Raw genomic sequence first — 21100 nt, forward strand, 5'->3', positions numbered from 1 at the left:
AAAAAGAAAAAAGAAGTAATTACAGAGCACCTTTTAAGCCAAGTAGTGCTTCTTAAATTGAAGGCACTAAAGATGAAGATTGCTAAATATTTTCAGAACTAGATTTGGTTTGTGTGATTTGAACTGAAAAGCATTCTGATTTTCACATTCTTTTATAGATGCTGAGGAAGATTTGCCTTGACATGAATGTATAACAGAATTAACAATTACGGTTTTACATTTTGGGGAGCTGTTCTCAGTCTGCTCTTGGAATTTTTTATTGTAATACTATCAGTAGATAGCTTGTTAGAAGCACCGATCATCTGAAATGGAAGCATCTTATCATGCATTTTTTCCCTTTTTGACAGTAAAATCAAAAAAGCTTAGAATTTAGCTGGCAGACACAACTGAGACTGGGATTTTAAACTGTTGTTAATACTGTATTCTAATTTTAAACTATTGTGACTGAAGGGGCTTGAAGCACTTCACTCAGGATATGTTTGAGTGCATTTTATAGCTTCATCCTTACAATGGCTGCTGTAAGAGCTGCAATAGTCATTTCGGACTTGACCCCTGATATCTGGGAAGTGACACTAGTACAGAGAATGGGGTGATTATGTCTACATCTATAGCCATACCCATGTCTGTAGTACACAGAGGAGCTTATCTGTTAATGGCATGGACACTCAATGATGGACGCCTCTGAATGAATGGGGTCTTTGGAAAGGAGGTTTGAACCACCATTTTAAAAGATTCCCCTATTTTCCTCTGGAACCAGCAGGAACTGTTCTTGATCACAGTGACACACAAGTCTGCTTTTTCCTTGCTCCTGACAACACTATTCATTGTTTCTATTGTGATGGCAAGTGTGTGTGTGTGTGGGGGGGGGGGGGGGGGCAACATGGGTGGAGGTGGGAGGGTAGGGTGGTGACTGCTGGAACTGGAGGTAGATTCTGCCTCAGGACAGGGGGCAGTATCCTCTTCATATTCCCCAGACCTGTCCACAGTGCTCTTATTATACATTCTGCCAGTAGCAAGCATCAAGACGTGGCAGTTAACCTGAATTAAATAACAACTTTGCTCCAAAATGAAAAAGAAATACTTTATTTACTGAAGTCTCTCTTATTCAGGAGGACAGGAAAAGGAAGGTAAACTTTGAGCATCCTTTATCTACTAGAACCTATTTAGGTTATTTTGATCAAACACGTTTTTTTTGTTTTGTTTTGTTTTAAAGATTTTTATTGGGGAACTGGGGGGATGGGAACAGTGCTGGGGAATTGGGGGAAGGGGAACAGACAAGTTGCTGTCGTTTTTTTTTGTTGTTGTTCTTCAGTCTAGTTGTGGAGGACGTTGCTTCACTGGCCCAAGTTGGCACCATCATTGCGCTCTTCCTGGGCGAGGCACATCAGCACCGGCTTCTGGACGGCCGCTCACTGCGGCTGCTGGCCGCTCACGCTGGCTGCTGGCTACATACGGTAGCCCATGGCAACCCACTGCCACAGGGGCTGCAGCCTACGCCGTCGCCGGCGACTCACAGCAGCCCAGCTCCAGGTTGCTCAGCATCTTAGCTGTGGAGGGCAGTGTCACTGGCCCTCATATGTGGGATCCGAACCGGGGCCCTCTGGCATCCCAAGCCAGTTCTTAACCATCGCGCCACTCGGCCGGCCCCCAAACACATTTTTAAAGGTTAAATTTGTGAATTCAGAAAACAGCCATTTAAGGCACAGTGTGAAAGGATTTTTTTTTTCCCTTAATGTGACAATTTGGGAAATTTCCAAAATAAAAATGTGGCATATTTTGAAGGCTAAGCAGTAAACTTGGACTTTTTTTTTTTAAAGATTTTATTGGAGAATTGGGGGAGGGAAACAGTGTTGGGGAATCGGAGAAGGGGAACAGACAAGTTGCTGGCCTTTTATTCTTCAGTCTAGCTGTGGAGGACATCGCTTCACTGGCCCATGCTGGTATTGTGATCATTGCGCTCTTCCCAGGTGAGGCAGTTGTCGCCGACCATTGGACGGCCACTCAGTGCGGCTCATGGCAGCCCATTGCAGCAGGGGCTGCAGCCTATGCCATTGCCGGCGACTCACGGCAGCCCGGCTCCAGGTCGATCTGTTATTCACCATCTTAGCTGAAGAGGGCGCAGCGTCACTGGCCCTCATGTGGGATCCAAACCGGGGTCCTGCTGCTCAGAGCTGGTGTCCCAAGCCAGCTCTTAACCAACGTGCCACTTGACCAGCCCGGACTTTTTTTTTAGTCAAAGCTTTGGATTAAGCACTCTATTTCCTAATGATTTCATATGTTATTCTAATATAGAGATTTATGAATTAGATTTCTAAGTTAGTTGTATGCCACAAAAGCAATTTTTAATGCCAATTTTTTTGTGTACCTGTTACACATGCCTTTTCTTAATAACACAACCCTATGCCGTGCCGTTTTGTAGTAATTATATTGTCTTCAAAATATTTCACTAAGAAGGAGGCATATATGAAACTGCAGGTAATGTCTTGTTTTGTGTTCTCCCAGAACAGACAGAGCCAGATTCCCACGCAAGTACAGTTGACCCTTTAACAACAGTGGTGGTAGCCGTGCCACCCCTGCACAGTCAAAAATCCACATGTAACTTTTGATTCCCCCAAAATTTAGTTGTCCCTCGGTATCTGCAGGGGATTGGTCCAGGACCCCCATGGATACCAAACTCCACGGATGCTCAAGTTCCTTATAGAAAATGCTGTGGCTCAATGCATACAGTCTGCCCTGCACCCACAGATTCCCAACCACAGATCAAGAACAGTACAGGCAGTTACCGAAAAAAAATCACTTGCAAGTGGACCCATGCTGTTTAAAGGTCAACTGTACTTTCTTTGGGACATAATCCCAGGAAGCTCTCCAAGGGGAGTTGGGAAGTGACAGGGTCAGAAAGGCAGGCCATAGATGGCTCATTATTCAGCAAGTTACAATTGTCGTAACTGGAGTTTGTTCCCACAGGGGAAATCAGAGAGCTAGTATGGAACAAATGAGGCTTGAGAGGGCTGGGATACTTACTTAAACAGCAGTAACTGAGGGTGAGTGATAGTTTCGAAATGCTGTAAGAGTGGCCAAAATGGGCTGCATAGGCCAGAGAAAGCCCTGGAAGAAATGTTGGTGTGATTGAGAAGTGCTGAAAGGGAGAGTTAAGGACGGAGCTCTTACGTTGTCTCCTGCAGTCTGTTTCCGTATTGTTAATTTTTTCCTGTGCTCTCTTAGTGCTATTATTGTAAGTTTTGAACTAGTTAGCACTCAACCATTATCCTGAATTGAGTGTGTCGTTGTCATTATGTTGTGTCCTGGTGGAGCATTTTTGATAGCAAATGTTGAGAAAAAGGAATGCAGGTGACGGTGGGTTTGTTAGAACCAATGGGAGAGTATTAAGCTGGAAGTTTAAGAGACACGGATTTAATGAGGCCCTTGCAAAGATTGCTTAAGGAAACTAGGTAAAGATCAGTATGCAGTCAAGGATGGTTGGAAGTCCTTTGATTTTTATGAAAGGCTTTGTAAACATCACTGTAGCTGGGGGGTTTGACTACACAATTGTGTGATTAGCAGCTAGGAGAATTGTGGTCAGAGACAATCCTGACTCCGTGATTGTGAGGTGACTGGAGGAGCTGAGCTGTTGCCAGTGTGGATTGCCAGGGCTGGATCTCCTTGGAGACTTTGCTGGTTCTAGGCAAGCGCCATTTCCAGGAACTCCTCATCCCCATCAAAATGGAGTTTGTGTGTGTGCAAAGTCAACCACCTTATGTCATTTATTTCTAACAAGGCCAGGTAACTCATGTTAGGTACTCTTGGGAATGTTCAGGATAAATAAATCTACTGACTTAATGGCTCAGGAGTTTATAACCTAAGCATAGTATGTATGCATGTACTAAGTGTTACACTGATACAAAGGAGGGAAGCCACAGTTTACCCTCTGTGGTATAAGTAAGTGCTGTTTTCCTGCCTTTTTGGATGCTTTCCCCATATTATTAAAGCCTTGTGTAGTCCCTTTACATTTTTCTTTGGAAATAATAATTTAGTCAGCTGCTCTCAGTGGAGGGAAAAATGTCATACTGCTAATCTTGTAAGAGGTGGGATTTAACAATGTGGAAGCTTTCACATGGGATCAGGATTCAGTAACAAAAGCCTTGACTTTGAAAACATTAAAAGCAGTTTTTATTCATTTTTCTTGAACATCAGTGGGCAGCTTTTAGAACTTATTTGAAAAAGTAGTGCAGTGATCTTTCCTGCCCTTAATCATGTTCCATGTTTTTAAGGGGTATTCATGATTCTGGGTTCATGACACATTCATCATTGGCCCATGCCAGTCCTTTAGGCAGGCTTTCTGTGTTAATCGAAATATGGCCCACTAAACAACGCTCAGTTTAATCCTTCATCTAAAGGTTTTTTTTTTTAAGTTTTTCATTTTATATTTTGAATAGATAATTCATGCACTTAGTGCAAAAATTAAAAAGAGACAAGAGTAACTAGCACAGAGTAAGATTCCCACTTTCCTGTCACCTAGCTACCTGTTTGTCCTTTTCAGAATCAGATATAACTAACTTCTTCTGTGTCCTACCAGAGATTTTCTATGTATTTACAAACATATGTCTATATGCGTGTACAGGTGTATATATATTTGTATCCTCATGCAAATTACAGCACATTATTCCCACTGTTTCTGTACCTTGCATTTTCATGGCTCTTAACTTATTCAGTGAGCACAGAATTGGAACAAAGGGAGCCGGCAGATCCTAGTGGACGATGCTTTCAAGCTGCTTGACATGTGATGCCAATGGCCCTTGGACTGTCAACATCTGGGTGCTGAGGCCCATGCTAAGACCTGTGTCTCACCTTCACCCCTAAATAAAGTTTCTAAGATACAGATGCTCATTATTTTTAAAAAACACAACACAGGCAAAAAAAGAAAAAGATGATTTGTGATCCTACTAGCAAGGATGTTTTCTCAGTCAATTTAGACTTGGTTATACAATCATATCAAGCCCCTCCCATCTCCACAGCTTAAAACAAAAATTTAATTCTTGTTTCTGTTTCGTATCTACTGTGGAGCAGCAGGGGGTTTGGCTTACTGTAATTGCTTGGGGACCTTGGCTGACTGGCAACACTTGTCTCTAATATTGGTGGTCCCTGTGCCAGGGGAAAAAGGATGCTATGGAAAGGCTTGAATCAATAATTAAATGCTCGTTTTCACTCACAGCTCCTTGACCAGAATGAATCGCACAGTGCTACCCAATCCCAGAGGGCCAGGAATGTGTCTGTCAGGCAGGGAACCAGAAGTATTTGGTGACTTTATTTAATGACTATCACATATAGCCTTTTAGATGGCTCAGTGCACACTTATATACATAGATATCTCAATGATGTGCTTTTATCAAGGTAAATACTATTATCATTGCTTTTTCTACTTCATGTTACAATGGAATCTTTCATTGTCGTAAATACATGTCTAAATAACCTGGGGTGCCAAAAAAATGTGTACACATGACTTGTATTTATCTTTTGTTATCGGTATATATTGAATATTACTATTTTAATACAGTTTTTTTCCTTTCTTAAAATGTGTATACATTTTTTGGTACCCTCTGTATATCTCAGTGGATGCATATTATCCCATTGTATGGATATGTAATAATATATTTCCTTGGGATTCCTCTAGTGAGGAAAGTGTATGTGAATTCACTTGCATGAAATCTGGTAGAGAATTTTAGGGGTTGTAGACCTTCCCCAGCCAAACCATGGGTTCTTGTCATGGTCTCTAGGTTGTAAATATAAGCTCTATTAAAATAACTCCTCTTTATCCCTTGTTTATCCTTTTTGTCCCCTCATATATAACTTTTTAAACTTGGTATTTTGGATAGGTAAATACATACACGTGGTTCTGAGACAAGTGTAAAGTGAACAGTCTCCTGTGTATTTATTCCACTCTGCTATCCCCCTGGGTTTTAGTTTCTTATGTTTATCTTGAGTTTTTAAAAATGCATTTGCTTAAAATATTGATTCCTTTAAAATTATTATTTTAACAACCTTTTTCTTTTGTAATAATTTAAGATTTACAGAAAAGCTGCAAAGATAATACACAGAGCTCCTGTATATCCCTCACCCATTTCCCCTAATGTTTCATTATATTACTGCAGGACACTTGTCAAAACTAAGAAGCCAACATTGATGTGAACTATTAACTGAACTCCAGGCTTTATTTGGATTTCCTCGTCAATATCTTTTTTTCTGTTCCAGGCCACAATCCAGGATACTACATTACATTTAATCGATTCTTTTTGAACTAAAAGATTGCATATTCTACACATGGTTTTGTATTGTGCTGTTCTCAACTGATAGCGTATTTCATTGATTCTAAAATATGATAAGATGTCTTTAATTAAAAAATAGCAAATATACTGGAAATGGCTTTTTGCAAATAATAAAATAAAACTTTCAAAAAATATGATAGGATGTCTTATTTTAAGTACATCAAAGAAAGGAAACATGTTGACAATTGCAACCATAAGTCACAGATTTTAAGATACAACATAATTTCAGAGATGTTCAAATATGAAAATAGTGTACATCTTAGAATTGATGGAATGTGATATATCTTGGAGATCTTTCAATTTTATTTGATAGACACTTCCTCATTCTTTTTTTATGGCTGCATAGAGTTTCACTTTATAATACATGTAAGAGCTTTAATGAAGCCTGTATTAATATTCATTTGTTTTCATTCTTTAGCTATAAAAAATAATGCTGTATTGAATAACCTGTTGCATATGTCATTTCATATGTACAGATGTATATTTGGGGATGACTTTCCAAAAGTGAATTGCTGAGTTAGAAGTATAATATTTGTAATTTTGATAGTCGTTATACTCATTTACAATCCCACCAGTAGTGTATGAGAGGACTTATTTAAAACTTCACCAATAGAATGGTTTACCAAACTTTTGGATTTTTGCCAGTCTGACAGGTGGAGAATTATAGTCTCAATGTACTTTTCATTTGTATTTCTCTTAAGAACATAGGTTGAGTTTCTGAAAACTGGCTATAAATATCGTTTGCCCATTTTTATGTTGGGCTGTTGGCTGTTTCCTAATTTATATGCATTAGGCTCTTTATTTTATTTTATTTATTTTTTTATTTATTTAAACAGAAACGCTTTACTCACATTTGTTCAAATGATTGTAAGACAACCAGAAAATACAAGTAAAAATAGTGAAATTGTTTACCGTGATTCCAGTTTCAAATGGAATCAAGTTTTTCTAATGGTAAGATAATTAGCAGGAAGGAAAAAGTTCTTAAGAAGCTGAGATGAGGGAAGGCATCATTGTTGAGGGATTATAGATATTTTCAGTTCTTTGCCAAGGTTCAACTCAGTGCCTGCGTTTTCAGACTCACCAACACACATCTTGCAGAATCCAGGGCCTTTCCAGCTACATTAAGTTTTCCCTAGGCTCTTTAAATATTAGGGAGATTATTAGGGAGATTATTAGGTATGACGTGTGTTTGCCATGCAAAGTTTACTTGTATAGGTGAGCCTGCTAATCTTTTCTCTTATGGCTTCTGGATTTTAAGTCATAGTTTTACTAAACAAAGTTATTAAGGAATTTCCATGTGTTTTCTCCCATTTCTCCTTGTCCTGGCCTTTATGCTGTTGTTCTTGTGCATTTTGCTTATTCATATAAAACTCACAGTACATTGCTACTACTTTTGTTAAAACAATAATGTTTAAAAGTGATTTAAATAAGGAAAATCATATGTATTTATCCATATAGTTACCATTTCTAGTGCCCTTTATTCCTTTGTGTAGATCCAGATTTCCAACTGGTATAATTTTCCTTGTGCCTGAAGGATTTTTTTTTAACTTTTCATATAGTGCAGATCTGGTGATGAATTCTTATCTTTTGAATGTCTGAAAATGCCTTCATTATGCTTTCTTCTTTGAAAGATTTTTTTTTTTTTGAAATCAAGGTTTGCATTTTTCTTTTTTCTTTCAAGATGTTGCTCTACTGTCTTATCACTTGCTTTGGTTCCAGTAAGAAATCTGATATCCTTATCTGCCTCTCTGTATGAAGTATGGGCGTTCCCCTCTGGCTGCTTTTAAGATTTTCTCTTTATCGCTGGTTTTGAGCAATTTGATTATGGTGCAGTTTTCTTCATGTTTCTTGTGCTTAGGATTTATGTAACTTCTTGGATCTATGGGTTTATAGAGTTCATCAATTTAGAAAGTTTTCAGCCATTATTCCTTTAAATATTTTCCTGTCTTCCTTCCTTCCTTAATATAAAATTACCTGTATGTTAGGCCATTTCAAGCTGTCATACAGTGCACTGGATTTTTTTCTCTCTGTTTCATTTGGATAGTTTCACTGCTGTGCCTTCAAGTTCACTAATCTTTTCTTCTCCTATTTTCTTACTTGCCATTAATTCCATCCAGTGTATTTTTCATCTCAGGTTGTAGTTTTCATCTTCAGAAAAGCTGGATTTGGGCCTGGTTTTTTTTTGTTTTTTTTTAAGGTTTTATTGGGGAATTGGGGGAGGGGAACAGTGTTGGGGAATTGGGGAAGGGGATCAGAAAAGTTTCTGTCCTTTTGTTCTTCAGTCTAGTTGTGGAGAACATTGCTTCACTGGCCCATGTTGGTATTATCATTGCGCTTTTCCTGGGTGAGGCAGGTCAGTCGCCGGTCACTGGACGGCCGCTCACGGTGGCTCTTGGCAGCTCATGCCGGCTGCCTGCCACTGACGGTAGCTTTACGGCAGCCCACTGCAGCTCCACTGAAGTCTACGCCCCTGCCTGTGACTCATGGCAGCGCAGCTCCAGGCTGAACTGTTGTTCACCATCTTAGCTGTAGAGGGCACAGCGTCACTGGCCCTAATGTGGGATCCTTACTGGGGCCCTGCTGCTCAGAGCTGGCGTCCCAAGCCAGCTATTAACCAACGCGCCACTCGGCTGGCCCTCTAGGTCTATTTTGACAGACTGATTAGTCTCTTCATTACGAGTCATGCTTTCCTGCTTCTTTGCATGCTTGGTAATCTTACTGGATGATGAATTTTACTTTAGTGGGTGCTGGATATTTCTGTATTTTTATAAATCTTGAGCTCTTTTCAGGGATGCAGTTACGTTACTTGGGAACAGTTTCATACTTTCTGGTCTTGATTTTATTGTTTGTTAGGTAAGCGTAGATCAGTGTGCTTGGTCCATGGCCAGTTATTCATTATTGAGGCAAGACCTTCCAGAGATAACAGTAATCCAGTGCCCCATGATTTAGGAGTTTTTACATAATGGCTGCAGAGAACAAGTGCTCTCTCAAGCCGTGTGTGTGTGCCAGACACTGTTTGCTCTAATTCTTTTGGATGGTTCTTTCCTGGACCTCTAGTGGTTTACTCACATGCATGTTCTGTACTCTTAAATATTTGGGATTTTTTACAAATCTCTGGTAACTCTAGTTGCCTTGATTTCCCTGGGCTCAGCTGCATCTCCTCAACTCAGAGTCTTCTGGGTTCTGCCTCAGTTTACCCTCCCAGTGCAGTGGCAGTGAGTGTGGGTAACCTTAGGGCTTTCCTTTTTTGTTTTCTCTGTGTCAGGGATCACTGTATTCCATTGCCTGACATCTAGAGTCTTGAAAGCCATTATTTAATGTATTTTGTCTGTTTTAAAAAGATTTTTTTTTTCCAGGAGGAATGGTAATTTGGTCCCTGATATTCTCTTTATCTTGGCTAGCAGTGATCCTGTGTTTTCTTATATATTTTATGTTTTTATTTTCTTACATTTAAATACTTTCTCCGTTTGAAATTTATTCTGCTGTGAGGTCATGGAGCCACTTTTATTTTTTTCAAATGGCTACCTAATACCATGTATTTACTCAATATCTGGTTTATCATCTTTTTTAAAGATTTTATTGGGGAATTGGGGGAGGGGAACAGACAAGTTGCTATCCTGTTTGTTCTTCAGCCTGGTTGTGGAGGACGTTGCTTCACTGGCCCAAGTTGGCACCATCATTGCTCTCTTCACGGGCAAGGCAGATCAGTCGCTGGCTTCTGGACAGCCGCTCACGCTGGCTGCTGGCTACACATGGTAGCCCATGGCAACCCACTGCAGCAGGGGCTGCAGCCCACGCTGTTGCCGGCGACTCATGGCAGCTCAGCTGCAGGTAGAGCTGTTGTTCAGCATCTTAGCCCTCATATGTGGGATCTGAACCGGGGCCCTCTGGCGTCCCAAGCCAGCTCTTAACCAACCCGCCACTTGGCCGGCCCGTAAATAAGACTGTTAATATCCTTCTTTAGCTATCTGTTTTTGAACTATGTAGAGTATGTTAGCATAGCTAATGGTCATCATATTCAGGGAATGAATTTGTTTCATAAGTGAGTAGAAATTCGCTTTAGAAACAAAGGGGTGTTTAAAATACTTACGGTTTTACATTGCTGTAAGAAATTAAAGAACATAGAAATAAATGGAAAGATATTCTGTGCTTGTGGGTTAGAAGACTTCATATTGTTAAAATGTCCATATTCTCCAGGTGTACTAGAGATTCAGTACAATTCCTATTAAAATCCTAATGGCTTATTTTGTAGAAAATAATCTATTAATTTCAATATAAATTTAATTTCAATAGAAAAAAAATTCCCAAAATTCATCTGGAATCTCAAAGGGCCTTGAATAGCCAAAACAGTCTTAAGAAAGAAAGAGCTGGAGGCCTTACACTTCTGATTTCAAAACATAAGACACAGCAATATGGTATTGGCATAAAGACATAGACTAGTGGAACAGAAAATAACCCAAAAATAAACCCTCCTGTATATGGTCAAATGATCTTCCACAGAGGTGCTAAGGCTACATAATGGGGAAGAGAATAATCTCTTCAACTAATGGTGTTGGGAAAACTGGACAGCCTCATTTTTGTGTATGATGTAAGTTGAACTCTTACATCATACACAAAAATGAACTCAAAATGGATTAAAGACCTAAATGTAAGACCAGAAACTATAAAAGTTCCTAGAAGAAAACAGGGGAAAAGCTTTGTGACATTGAATTTGGCAATAATTTCTTGGATGGCACCCAAAGAACAGGCAACAAAAGCAAAAATAGAGAAACGGGACTACATCAAACTTAAAAACTTCTGCACGTCAAAGGATGCAATCAGTAGAGAGAGTGAAAAGGCAATCTAGGGAATGGTAAAAATATTTGCAAACCATACAAGGTCAGACAATTAAGTTCGAGAGCTTGTTGCAACGATGTTGCTAACCTTTTCTGATATCAGATGGATTATTCATTATGAATTTGTACCAACTGAACAAACAGTTAACCAAGTTTACTATTTGGAAGTGCTGAAAGGCTGCGTGAAAAAGTTAGACAACCTGAACTTTTCGCCAATAATTCATGACTCTTGCATCACAACAGTGCACCAGATCACATGGCACTGTCTGTGAGGGAGTTTTTAGCCACTAAACAAATAACTGTATTGAACCACCTTTCCTACTCACCTTATCTGGCCGCCAGTGATGTCTTTCTTTACCCAAAGATAAAGGAAATATTGAAAGACATTTTGATGACATTCAGGACAACATGGGTAATATGACAACAGCTCTGATGGCCATTCCAGAAAAAAAGTTCCAAAATTGCTTCAAAGGGTGGACTAGGTGCTGGCATCGGTGCATCGCTTCCCAAGGGGAATACTTTGAAAGTGACCAATAGTGATAATCAGCAATGAGGTATGTAACACTTTTTTTTATGATGAGTTCACGAACTTAATTGTCAGACTCCGTATATCTGTTACATGACTTAGCATTAACGGGTTAAATATCCAGAATGTGTAAAGAAGTCCTATAACTCAACAACAAAAAAATAAACAATCCAATTAAAACACTGGGAAAGCACATTTCTCCAAAGAAGATAAACACAAATGGCCAACAAGCTGTATCGGAAAAAGACCTCCCAGTCTTCCCTCCTGTGTCCCCTTTATGCTTACACAGAACACCTCATTTCTGACACTTTAGATCATCAAATGTGTGGGTGTTTTACCCACCCCAAACAATTCTGTGACACCAGTTGTGTGTCCTAGTTGGAAAAAACTTCCTGGGGTCGAGAGAGCAAAGAAAGGATGACAACTCCAGCATTACATCGAGTTTATTGAGGGAACTTAATACCAGGTGTGTCTTGGGCAGCAGCAGATAACATGGATATCCACTGTGCCACGTGGCAGGCGCTAAGGGGCTATAAACCACAGGGCAGGATGGATAGTACTGGGGCATGACTGGCCCCATATAAAGGGAAATGGGAGAGGGTCTGTTTTAGGAACCAGCACACCTGCGGCACAGGGGAGGGGGCTGGACAGTCTCTGAGCAGTTTTGTGGGAAACAGTCCCTGTTGTGTTGTGGCCTGGATCGAGCTGGAGGTAGCACGAGTGTGCGGCATTGGTCAGGCAGGGTCAGGAAGTGGTCACGTCATAGAACAGTCTCTCCTCTGCAGTCCTACAGTTTAACTCAATTCTGACACTACCTGGAGATAGCATCAGATCCCACAGATTAAGGGCTCAGTCCCACAAGCTCACCATCCCCCCTCAGGTGCCAATTGCAAGTCCAAGTAGCTATAAATCAGAGGTTCCCACAAAACCCCTCTCCTGGTTTAATAATTTGCTAGAGCGGCTCACAGAGCTTAGGAAAACTACTTACTGTTTACCAGTTTATTATAAAAGAATATGATATAGGATACAGCTGAATCTCCAGATAGAAGAGATATGTGGGGTAAGGTATGTGAGATAGTATGGAGCTTTCATGCCCCCTCTGAGCCCAACACTCTCCCAGCACCTCTATGTGTTCACCAATCTGGAAGCTCCCCAAACCCCATACTATATAGAGGCATCCATATGGCATGATCAATTATCAGCTCCATTTTCTTTTTTAATTTTAATTTTATTAAATTTATTGGGGTGACAGTGGTTAGTAAAATTGTATAGGTTTCAAGTGCACAATTCTGTAATACATTATCTATATATTGCATTGTGTGTTCACCACCCAGAATCAGTTCTCTTTCCATTACCATATATTGGACCCTCTTTACCCTTGTCTACTATCCCTCTCTCCCCTTAGCTACTAAACTGTTGTTTATGCCTATGAGTTTTTCTATGTTTGTCCTGTTCCTTTGTTTCTTTCAGTTTTATATCCCACATATGAGTGAAGTCATATGGCTCTTGATTTTTTTCTGTCTGATTTACTTTGCTTAGCACGATAATCTCCAGATCCATGTTGTCGCAAATGGCAGTATTTCATCTTTTCTTATGGCAGAGTAGTAATTCATTGTGTATACCTACCACATCTTCCTTATCCAATCATCTATCAGCTCCATTTTTAACTCCTCCAGGGAATTCAGGTGGGGCTGAAAATTCCAAGCTTCTAATATAGCTTGGTCTCTCATGACCAGCCCCCATACAGGACCTATCCAGGAGTTCCCACCAATTTGCCTTATTAGAACAAAAGACACTCTGGTCACCCAGGAAATTCCAAGGGATATAGTATCCTGTGTCAGGAACTGGAGTCAAAGACCAAGTATTAGAACAAAAGATATTCCTAGTGTTCTTATCACTTAGGAAATCACAAGGGTTTTAGGGAGCTCTGTGCCAAGAACTGGGGGCAGAGACCAACGTACCAGGCGTGCCCAAAAATGTATACAAGTGGACACTTTGGTCAACATTGCTCAAGCTGTAGTTCGCCATAATCAGAAGTGTCTGGACACTGATGGTAACCACTTTGAGCACCGTTTGTAATTGCAGAAGTCAAACATGACTTGTATTCATCTTTTGTTATTGGTATGTATTGAGTATTGCAGTTTTAATAGTTTTTTCCTTTCTTAAAATGTGTATACTTTTTTGGGCACCCTCTGTATGTGTGTTCTATTATCTCACACGAGTGTATGAAAAAAATGTTCAACATCACTAATTATTGGGGAAATGCAGATCAAAACCACAATGAAATATCACGTCATACCTACTAGGATGACCACTATAAAATAAAAAGCCAAAATAACAAGTGTTGGCAAGGATGTGGAAAAATTGGAATCCTTGTGCAATGTTGATGGAAATATAAAATGGTACAGCTGCTATAGAAAACAGTATGGAAGTTTCTTAAAAAATTAAAAGTAGAGGGCCAGCCGAGTGCTTAGTTGGTTAAGAGCTCACTCAAGAGTGCGAGCTCTGAGCAACAGTGATTTGAGTCCCAGCCCGAGCTGAGCTGCCGCTGAGCTGCCAACAGGTGGCAGGATGGCTCAGCTAAAAAAAAAATAAAGTAAAATAAAAGTAGAGCTACCATATGACCCAGCAATCCCATTTCTGGTTATACATATATATCCAAAAAAATTGAAAACAGGATCTCAAAGTGATAGTTGCACACCCATTCACTGCAGCATTTTTCACAGTAGTCAACATGTGGAAGCAACCCAAGTGTCCATTAACAGATAAATTGATAAGGAAGATGTGGTATATACATATATTTGAATGTTATTCTATCTTAAAGAAAAAAAAGGAAATAAATCCTGTTATATGCTACAACATGGACGAAACTTGACATCATGCTAAGTGAAATAAGCCAGTCACAAAAAGACAAATACTGTATGAGTCTACTTACGAGATATCTAAAGTAGTCAAACTCTTAGAGGCAGAAAGTAAATGGTAGTTGCCATTCTGGAGGGAGGAGGAAGAGGTGTGTTGCTGTTCAGTGGGTATCGAGTTTCAGGTTTTCAAAATGAAACAGTTCAAGAGATCTGTTGCATAACAAATGTGTATATAGTTAACACTAATGCACTGTATACTTAAAAATGGTTATGATCAATTTTGTTACACTGTTTTTGATGACAAAAAAACCTTATAGTCTTAAAAAACAGTTTCACATCTATTTCGATTTGCATGCTAATCTTAATATTATTATTTGTGTAGGTATACCTTCCTAGAATATATTAGCTCCTGGAGATCAAGAATCTAGATTTCAGAGAATATTTTGCTGTATCTTAAGCAAATATGTGCATCTGACAAATATGAGTTACTTTTAGGAATGGAATAGAATATTTGAAATTAGGCCGGCCGAGTGGCTCTGTTGGTTATGAGCTTGCTCAAGAGTGCGAGCTCTGAGTAACAGGGTTGCCAGTTCAATTCACGGCCCGAGCAGAGCTGCTGTTGAGCTGCCAACAGGTGGCAGGATGGCTCTGCTAAAAAAAAAAAAAAAAAAAAATTGAAGTTAGAATTTTTTAGGATGTGGTTAAGCATAAACAGAGTGCTTGCACATATTCATTCAATTTAAACAAAAAAATATACTTACCAGGTATAATTTTATCAAAGTGTTTAGTATTTTGTGATTTTTTTTTTTTCAACAGGAAGATTACACTCCTGCTTTCAGGCAGCATTTTTCAATTGTAACTATCTAGATAGTACTGTAAAATATAAAGCTGCTTCATAGTTACAAGCTAAATATCACTTTGCTATAAAATAGATAACTGTAATTCAGCATTGGCATTAAGATTCCTGGATTTTAAATGATTTCTCCTAAAACCCTTTATTTAAAAAAAAGTCAAACTTCAAATTTAAAAGCATAAAGACTAATTCAGAATTATGTTAAATTTAGCAAGAGCTTTTTTCCCCTTAAAATCAAAGTACTGTATAAGCAGATTTCTCTTAAACTCCTTGGGCTTACTGCTTCATGCCAGGCTGCTGCACAGAGCGAAATGTTACTGATTGGAAAGTCGGTTGTGTTAACAAATAACCTGTAAGTAAAGGCAGTGTGTGCCTTTGCTGAAGAACTATGTGGCTGGGCTACTAGAGGGCTCTCAGTGAGCACCCACTTTCTCTTTCTTAGGTCTCCACAAAGTTGTTATGCTGCTTCCAGATCTCCTTCTGGATCTCCCCGTGTTTCTTCTGTGATGTCACAGCTCCCCCAGGGAAGCAAAGCTTTGAAGGGAATTGAGCCTGGAAAAGCTCAATTAAAAGCATCTCTTTGTATAATGCAGATTGCAGGTTTTTTATTTTTATTTTGCCCATCTTTCCTTCTGAAAAAAAAATGAAATCTTGAAAGCCATATCGTATAAAATGTTTTGGAAGTTACTTATTTGAGCCATTTAATTGCTTTTCCATAGGCTTTCCTTGAAGCTACACTGATAAAATGAGAAATTGGGCCTTTTTTTTTTAAATGCTGTAGGGCAATTCCTGGAATATCTGTTCCTATATGTGAATTGATTCAGGCAGGATACATTGGTTACCGTATTTTGCTGTGTACAATGTGCACTTTTTTGCCCAAATTTGTGAGGGAAAAATGATGTGCATTATACATGGGTAGCACTAATTCCATATCTATATAAATGGTTTTAATTCTTTTATTTATGCTTATGAGTTAAAAATGTAACTTTAGAAATCAATAACCAGATCTGTAAGCAAAATAATACCCTGGAATATGATCATCAGATTTGTTGAACTTACCACAAACTTGCAATGACAAAGAGTTCCTGGCCTTCTATGATGCGTAAATATCATATATTGTAAATTTGTTACCGGTACATAAAATTTCTTGTACCTTGTATCTGTTCTGTGTTTTGTAATTACATAAAATTTCTTGTACCGTAATATGTTAAAAACTAAATGCTAAAATTCCTTTATAATACACAAGTACCAAAATGTAAACAAATAAAAATTTGAATTAAAAAATTAAAATGAAAGATTTTTCCCCCCTGAAAGTCTGGGCCAAAAATGTGGGTGCACATTATACACGGGAGTGCATTATACACGGCAAAATATGGCATATTTGTTCAAAGCCTTGTTTTACCCTGTTGTCACAAGCTGAATGACCCTGTGCAAGTTCTTATTTTTCCTTGGCACTGCCTCTCCCACCTGTAAAATGAGGGCGATAATACCTATATCCTAAGAAACAGTGAAAAATAACTTACTGTCTGTAAAGTGCCTAGACGAGGATGTATTCAGTAAATAAGAATTTCCTTTTCCTCTAGCCGTGCCTGCCCTTTCTCCATTTATTTATTCATGTTTATGAAGCAGACATTTGACCAAGCGCCTGTTGTGTCCTAGTCGCAGTACTAGGTACAGTGTGCTTCTGATAGGCAGCCGAATGGTAACTGGAGTTGGAGCTGAGCTAGCTGTGCCCTCCACAACTAAGACTGAAGGACAACTTGGCTGTTTCCCTTCCCCAATTCCTCCCCCCTCCAAAAAAATCTAAAAAAAAAAAAAGCATTATCTTGACTTAATTAAGTGTATAGTGTAGACAATGCATAAAAAAATCACATTGCAACTTAAAAAGAGAGACCTACCAGAAAAGATAGTGTGGCTAACAGATTCTTTCAAGGATTCTTGAAATAATAAATACTTTTATTCTTCCTAAGTCTGTAAAATTAAATTAAATTAAAAAAAGCATCAGGTCCTAAAATCTTCAAGGAATATTCCCAGAAATAACGTTTATCTTTTCATGGAAAGATTATTCCTTATATTCTATCATATGTCTCCAACTAAAACTTGCTTCAATTCACACAAACACAGCAGAATAATCTGGAGCTCTTCTGTCTCTTCTCTATCTTAAAGCTGTTGATCTACTAATGATCCAACTCTCACACTACCTAGAACATCGCTGCCCAATAGAACTTTCTGTGATGATAGAAATGCTCAGTATCTGCTAACGTGGTTAGTGGATACTATAATGGACAGCCCAGACTCAGAGGAAATAAATCCATCAGTTTCTATCCCATAGCCTCTGACAAGTGGATACTAAAAGACAAAAGGCCTCCAACTGCCAGAAAAACAAAACCCAGGGAGCTGTGCCTTTTCTTCTGCCTTTAGGGCCTTTGGTTCCAAGAGTCTTGATCCTGACATCCAACTCTTAATTTCCTCATCTGCTTGAGAGAATGAGAGCATCTGTGGTCAGAAACATACTGTACAGCTCAGCTCAAGGTGCCGCGTTCATTCTTAGTTGCTGGGGGAGAGGAAGGGGCGTAGCCCACCATCCCATGCGGGAGTCAAAATGGCAACCTTGTTAGGAGCACGTGCTCTCACCATCTGAGCCATCTTGCCGCCTGTTGGCAGCTGAGCTCGGTCGCAGCTCCCTGGCCCATGTGGAAATCAAACCGGCAGCCTTATTGCTCACAACTCGCGCTCTTAACCAACTGAGCCACACAGGCAGCCCCAAGTCAAGATAGTAAAACCTTGGATTGTGAGTAACTTCATTTGCGAATGTTCCTCAAGACAAGCAAACATTTCTAATACATTTTAACGTGGTAAATGAGCGATATCTTGCAATATGCGTAGTTTGTTTCCGGAACAAATTATGCTCGCAAACCAAGGTATTACTGTAATTCTTAATTGTATTTTATACAAAATACTTTATTAATTCTGTAGTTTTTCATGGATCTGTACCAGTCAAAATTCTTTTTGTCCACCCCACTGACCCCATCCTTTAAAAAGTGAATATAACTTGTATACAGTAAAATGCAGAGATTTATGTGTACAGTTTGAATTTTAACAAGTGAACTACTGGACCTTCTGGGCCCCTTTCCCTCTCACCCCAAACAGCCACTGTTGACTTTTGTCAATATAGATTAATTTTACCTGTTTTTGAACATTATGTATCAAAAATCATATGGCATGAACTCTTTTGCATCTGTCTTCTTTTGCTCAGCATAGTTTTTATAGATGCATCCATTTTATTTTGTGTATCAGTACTTCATTCTTTTGTTTTTGCTGAGTGGTGTTCCATGAGTATACTACAATCTGTTTATCCATTCTGTTGATAGAAATTTGTGTTGTTTCCAGTTTCTGGCTCTTCTAAAGCTGCTACAAATATTCATGTACAAGTCTCTTCATAGACAAGGGTTTTACTTTCTCTTGAATTTATGTACTGGGTATATATACATACTTGGGAGTTGGATGGCTGGGTCATAGGGAAAGTGTATGTAACTTTGTAAGAAACTGCTAAACTTTCCTAGTATCTTAATACCATTTTGCATTCCCATTAGCAATGTTTGAGAGTTCTATTGCTCTAAATCCTCTCCAACAATTGGTGGTGTTCTGATTTTAGCATCCTAGTGGCTGAGAATTGGTATTGATTGTGGTTTTAATTTGCATTTCCCTGACTTGCATGCCTTTTTCATGAGCTTATAGGCCATTCCTATAATTTCTTTCACTAAGTGTCTTCAAATCTTTTGCCCTGGTTCCCACTTAAAAATAATTTAATATGTACCCTTAATCCTTTCTTCTCTACACCATTTTCTTAAAAAACCACCGTCAAAGGGCATGACAATTAAAAAAAGTCTCCCTGAGAGGTTTCTCTATAGAAAAATTTACTTACTGATGATGTGTCTAGTGGCCTAGAATTGTGCTATGTCCCAAACATTGTTAGGAGCACCTTGAAATACCACTGGAGATAATAAGTATTGTGAATAAGAATTTGCTTCTGATAAAACAATTAAATATTAAAAATATTCATTAAAATAAGTCTTTTTCATTCACTGACAAGAAATTTGAAGTGAGACAGACCATTTACTTATCTCCCCTCCCTCTGAAATGCTTATTTAGGGTAGATAAATTAGAACTTAAAAGTTCTTGGCTTAGGATCCAAAAAAATATGTTTGTTGAAGCCGACTGCTTTACTTCTGTGTGACTTCTCTTTCTGGCTCAAGAATGTCTGACATGCATGATTATGATGCAGATGTTTTAGGACATGTTGTTAATGATGTCAGATCTCATCTCTTTGTATCACACTGATGGAAACGTCCCAGAGCCAGTCCGGTCTTGCACAGCTTTTGGGACTTTTTGATAGATAACCCTAACTGCAAGAAAACTCCGGGTAGATGTGGGGTTTAGCTACTCCCTCACATCCTTGCTACCTCCAGATTATAATGAAAGCTAGTCTCAGATAAAAAAATTTTCCACACAACTGTCATTTATAAATATTCTTAGCAAGCAGGCACAAAATATGATATACTGTGTCCTGTAAGCTTAGCTCCTGCAGTTTTATGTATCCAAAATTTATTTCTTTAGCACATGTGGGGGTTTCATAAGCATATGTCATTCTGGACAAAGGAGAGGGAGGCAGGGATCTGGGATTTCAAAGGGAAGTTAGTCAATTTACATGTAGATAGAAAGAAGAGCAAATGTGATAGATTCTTGCTTGGAGGACCCAGAAACAATGGGACACAGGGGAGTCCAACAAACAGGCTTTGCTAAATTTCTTCCTGTCTGTCGTTTAGTTGTTAAGGTCATTCTTCCTCCCTTTAAGTAGGTTTTTCTATCTGAATTCCTTTAGGCAGGTGGGAGGAGGAGGGGAAGGGTCAAAAGGTTCTTTCCGAGTCTTTTGTTTCTTAATAACCAGCTTAAAATCAATACCCCAAAAAGCATATTTTGGGGTGATAAAGTGTTTGTTTCCGTGAATAGAGGTTTTCCCAGTTTATATTCCTACCTACACCTACGGACAATGTGCCTGTTTCCCCACAACCTCACCAACACAGTGCCTTTTCAGACTCCTTTGATTTTTTTTTTTTTTTGCCAGCCTGAAGGAAAACTAGGACCTTGTAGTTCAATTTTGCATTTCTGTTATTTTGCAGTAACATAAAATTGAAATTGGGCATCTTCATGGGATGAATTCAAAATCTTGTCCAGTTTATTTTGACTTTGTGTCTATTGCTATGAAGGCCATTTAGAAAATGGGTACCAGTTTAGCAGTCAGTTCTCTTACGGCTTTTAGATTTTGTTTCATTTAGAAAGGCCTTCTTCAGTTGACAGCATTAAATAATTCGTTTGTTTTTTACATTAGAAGTCTTTGATTCATCTGGAATTTTAGAATAAAGTTAGGCATGCTGATTTACTTTTGGGGCAAAAAATGTATGTGTGATATAGAATGTTTATATTATATTGTAATTATAAATACAGTATAATTCTTGGGAAAGAGTTGTTACTGTATTGCTTGTCTGTTTTAAGGGAGAGTCATTGCAATTTTTTTCCACAGATTATTAAAGTAACACTTTTCTGTAGGAAACTTGGAAAAATAGAGGAGGGAATGAAAATCGCCCCCAATCCCAGCACTATATGGGACCGTACTCATACTGTAAATTATTTCTTTTTCACTTGAG

General features: G+C 38.8%; 1 protein-coding gene across 6 annotated transcripts in view; it reads left to right on the forward strand.

The window, feature by feature from the left end:
* The window catches only part of CDC14B (cell division cycle 14B), a 93745-nt gene that overhangs the window by 10308 nt on the left and 62337 nt on the right, over positions 1-21100 (forward strand). The gene's annotated exons all lie outside the window — the stretch shown is intronic.

Source organism: Hipposideros armiger, unplaced genomic scaffold (assembly GCF_001890085.2).
Source record: "Hipposideros armiger isolate ML-2016 unplaced genomic scaffold, ASM189008v1 scaffold_599, whole genome shotgun sequence".
Lineage (NCBI taxonomy): Eukaryota > Metazoa > Chordata > Mammalia > Chiroptera > Hipposideridae > Hipposideros > Hipposideros armiger.